The sequence below is a fragment of the Astatotilapia calliptera genome, chromosome 14, assembly GCF_900246225.1.
Source record: "Astatotilapia calliptera chromosome 14, fAstCal1.2, whole genome shotgun sequence".
Classification (NCBI taxonomy): Eukaryota; Metazoa; Chordata; class Actinopteri; order Cichliformes; family Cichlidae; genus Astatotilapia; species Astatotilapia calliptera.
The window spans coordinates 35,696,666-35,701,536 of NC_039315.1; the positions used below are offsets into that span (position 1 = coordinate 35,696,666).

General features: G+C 43.1%; 1 pseudogene; it reads right to left on the bottom strand.

Moving 5' to 3' along the window:
• Positions 1-3,680: 3,680 nt before the first annotated feature.
• LOC113036191 (ras-related protein Rab-11B-like) lies at positions 3,681-4,335 on the bottom strand (annotated as a pseudogene).
• Positions 4,336-4,871: the final 536 nt, after the last annotated feature.

Here is a 4,871-nt window from a genome sequence, read left to right on the forward strand (position 1 = left end):
CTGCAAGAGCTGACACGAAGGATTAAGACAAAACAGAAGCCAGAGTTTGCCTAAATCACTCCTTTATGTACAATGTCTTCCCTCAGTGCCCAGAAATGTGTGCTTGGTTTACTCACCTGTGTGGACCTTCGAGTGCGCCTCAACAGGTGCTTCTCTGGTCCAGGGTTGTGGTTGTGTATACAGCTGTTTACTTTAATAACAGTGTGTGTTAATCGGGTGTAGCTCCTTGGCACCTCAGCTCTCAGAGATGACATCACTGGTGCGTAGCTGAGATTAGAAGAGACGATACCTTCTTCAAATTCTGACTGAGCAAATGGGAATTAACTGTGCATTAAAAATTACATGTTGTTGACTTTGTGAGTGGAAAAACTCACTGAATGAAAATTACTGACAGTTTTATTGACACAATGTCCAATCACAGCTGCCTCAAGAAGCTTTATATTGTAAGGTAGACCCTACAGTAAAACAGCAAAAACACCAACAATCAAACAGGCACCTACACGCAATCGCTTGGTGACAGTGGGAAGGAAAAACTCCTCTTAACAGGAAGAAACCTCCAGCAGAACCAGGCTCACATCTGCTAAGGAGGTGATTGGAGGAAGACAGGATAGAGACATGCTGTGGAAGAGAGCCAGAGATTATTAACAAATACGATTGAGTGCAGAGAGGTCTGTTAACACATAGTGAGTGAAGAAGAAACACCCAGTGCATCATGGGAATCCCCCGGCAGCTACACCGTGTGCAGCATAACTAAGGGAGGATTCAGGGTCACCTGGTCCAGCCCTAACTATATGCTTTAAAGGAAAGTTTGAAGCCTAATCTTGAAAGTAGAGATAGTGTCTGTCTCCTGAATCCAAACTGGAAGCTGGTTCCACAGAAGAGGGGCCTGAAAACTGAAGGCTCTGCCTCCCATTCTACTTTTAAATACTCTAGGAACAACAAGTAGGCCTGCAGAGCGAGAGCGAAGTGCTCTAATAGGGTGATATGGTACTACAAGGTCATTAAGATAAGATGGGGCCTGATTATTTAAGACCAATGAAGGGAAGCCAAAACAGGAGAAATCTGCTCTCTCTTTCTAGTCCCTGTCAGGACTCTTGCTGCAGCATTTTGGATCAGCTGAAGGCTTTTCAGTGAGTTTTTTGGACATCCTGATAATAATGAATTACAGTCGTCCAGCCTGGAAGTAATAAATGCATGAACTAGTTTTTCACTCTGAGACAGGATATTTCTAATTTTAGAGATGTTGCACAAATGGAAGAACGCAGTCTGACATATGTGTTTAATATGTGCATTGAAGGACATGTCCTGGTGTTACAGAAGGCCTCTTTTAATGCTGAACTCTTTTAAGAACATTTCATTTAAAAAGGCTTCTGTTGAGAGTTTTATTGAATTATTATTATTGTTTTTATTTATTTATATTGCCTATTATTTTTTTGTGTACACCACTTGTTTGTCTATGAAAAACTCCTATTAAATAAACTTTACTGACTTTCCTTCAGTTTCAAGGACAACAGTTTTAAATGCAACACATCACCATGTATAAGGTCACACATTCAAACCAAATTTAAGACCATTTCAGAAGTTTTAAGGCCTTTGACTTGTAAATGTTGATTAATTATCAATATATTAGGCTAATTGTTGGAGAACAGAAAGATCATCATTGTTAGTGTTAGCACAGCCCATGGCGGCCTCCAGGGTCCTAAAGAACCATGGAAAAGGGAACTAGACCAGAAACAGCTGAAAATCATTTTCTTTGGATGGAAAAGAAAGTGTGGACAGTAAAACACCACGTTTACAATAAACCACATTATCCACAAACACACATAAACATTAGGGGTGTATAGATGAATCTTCTTGTCATTCAGTGTCTCATTGGTGTACAGTTCACTGGCACTGGGAGTCTTCTTATAAGGAACCGTTCAGCTGTACAGCACAACCATTTTATTATAACCTGCCTGTTTCTAATCCAAGGCTACTCCTGACGTCAGCGCTTTTGGAGAGGAACCTGCACACATTCCTGAGATGAGTGGAGATCCACACCTCGGCCCTCACCCCCCATCCACCCACGCCCCTCCTCTGTAATCAGCTGTGACAGCGAGCTGAGTCCTCTGCAGGCAGGCTGATTGATCGATCAGTTTAACCAAACTTATATGTGAAAATTATGTAAAACCTTTGCGCTGAGTATGCCTGTAAGACAGCTGTCCTGGCAAGAAAAGTCCTTTTTTTCATGTATCATCCATCTTTACTTGCTGTTTTTAGCCTTGATGTATTTGTGGAGCGCTTTTCTTCCACCTTTCCTCCACAAATCACTGGAAGGCTTCTGCATTGACACAAAGGGAAAAAAGTCACTGTGTTGTTCGCTTAAAAACACCAATGCTCGCAATGCTAGGTGCACAGAACATGTCCTGTCCTTTATGAAGGACATAAACATTTTCTTTTGACAGTGAACACTGACACCAAAGGACGCACAGCAGGGACCCAGGTCAGACTCAGCCCCAGGCTACTGCACTCCAACCTGAGCCGAGGCCTTACCCATAAAGGACATAAACATGCACTAAACAAACAGACAAAAACATCCCAACAGCTAGCTGTCGCATTTGTAGCTCAAACACGTTGCCAACAGTGCCCTCTGGTGGTAAAACTACATAACATCAACACTGATAACATGGCTGAGCGTGGGTCTCTCGTCTTTTTAAAAAACTTTATTTGTATTCATTGGCCATTAAAAACAATGACTCTGACAGATGGTCAAATAACCACATTTTTGGGAGCATTTGCTCAGCTGCCAAGAAATATGACGACTAATGAAGCGTTTTCTTTTCTGTTTTCTTTTGTTTTCCATTTCCAGCTTTTTCTTTTTATTGATTCATGCATATATTATCAGTGAATGCGTCCTTTACAGGTATAGCGCCAAGAATAATGTGTCTCATGTCAGATTTGATTTTGTGTGGGTGTTAATTCCACCATCACCAAGGTGCATGTAAAAGTTGCATCCATGTGCTGATTCAGGTGTAGATCAAGTGAGGAGCTGGGAACTAGATTAGGGCAGCTTTCTGCTTTGGTGAACAATAAGCGTCTTCATGAACAGCATGTTGTGCCAACCTGGTTAACCAGGCTAGTGGGCTGTTTGCTGTGACACTGATACACTATCTGTACATGTGATAGTCTTCCCCTGTTACTCCAAATTTCAGCACTCTCTATAATTCCATTTACAAGTTTCCATGATGAAGTTTGATCCCAGCAAAGCTTTATGCTTGTGGATCAGCAAAGAAGGGATGGAACATAGATATGCTTACACTGCAGTGTGTGCCATGGGATAAAATGAAAGAGCACAACATGCACAGTGTGCTTTGCAAAATATTCCACAAGGTAAGGGTAGTGTGGCGGGGCGTGGTCTGGCGTGGGTGTGGTGCCGCTGCAGGGGAGATGGATGCACCTGCACGGTATCTGCAATCACGCCTCGCCACCATACCAGGCTGTCTGTGTGTGTGTGTTGTTGGTAGTGTGTGTGGCTGAGCTGGAAAGCTGCAGCCGTGAGGTGTGTGTTCAGTGCAAAATAATGACTATGCTGAAAAACATGCAAACATCGTTGGGTCTATTGTTACAGGTTTCACATTTTGATTACTGAAACATGATTCTATGTATTCAGACTCACGTGACTCTGGGAAAGGAGGTCGGGGTCACAGGCTTTGGCAGTAGAGGAGTTTGTTGCCCCTCTGCCCATCCAGTGTTGGGGACACTTATGTCCACTACATTGTTGCCTGGGGAATCTTTGTGTGCAGATCTGTCTGATATTTGCTTCTGAGATATGATACGGTAGGTTTCTGTGAGAATGCTCTTGAATGCTTCTTCTTCGTTAGTGGAGTCCGAGGCTGAAGTTTCAATAAATGAAAGACTGTTCTTTTCTGCAGATGCTCGGGCCTCGTCAGTGGGCACGGCCCTGAGATGTCGAAGGTCGCTCTTGTTTCCAACCAGCATGATGACGATGTTGTTGTCAGCGTGGTCCCTCAGGTCCTTCAACCAGCGGTCCACATCCTCGTATGTCAGGTGCTTTGCAATATCGTAAACTAGGAGAGCCCCGACTGCACCCCGATAATACGCTGAGGTGATGGCTCTGCAGCACTCCTGCCCAGCTGTGTCCCAGATTTGAACTTTTATCGTCTTGCCATCCACCTGAATGCTGTGGGTTGCGAACTCCACCCCGATGGTGCTCTTGCTCTCCGAGTTGAACTCATTTCTTGTGAAACGCGACAGCAGATCACTCTTCCCCACTCCAGAGTCTCCAATGAGTACAACTTTGAACAAGTAGTAGTATTCATCATCTGGAGCTCCCATTTTAGAAAACTTTAACACAAACAACAACAATAAGAACAACAAGCTTCTCCACCAGCAGTAACAAGCAGCAGGCACCGCCTTCCAAGTGCTGAATTACCAGAAGATGGAGCATCTTTATTTGTGGGATTTTTGTTCTTATCAATATGAATATGATGCCCTGAGAGAAGCAGCAGACATAGTTCGTGGGTGTTTTCACTGACAGTTGTGATTCCTGTGGCAGTTACCTTTTGATGATATGCTTTAGTTTTGATTTAATTAGGTGTGCTGTCAGAATAGATCATTGTAATGGTGTTCTTTTAATTTGAGGCATATTTAGCATTTTCCTTGATAAGTAAAAGAAAGATTCCTCATTGACCTGCTGGGTTGTGTTGTGTGCAACCTGATTCAGGTTTGTAGGTCTGAATTGCAAACTCTATTTACTGTGCTGGAATCTAAAAATCAGAAGAGTCTAGCTCAAGATCTTCGAGACTCCTACATCTGGTATGGCCACACTCCTGAAAGCAGCTCTGAATAATCAGGATCGTTGCTTTTCCTCA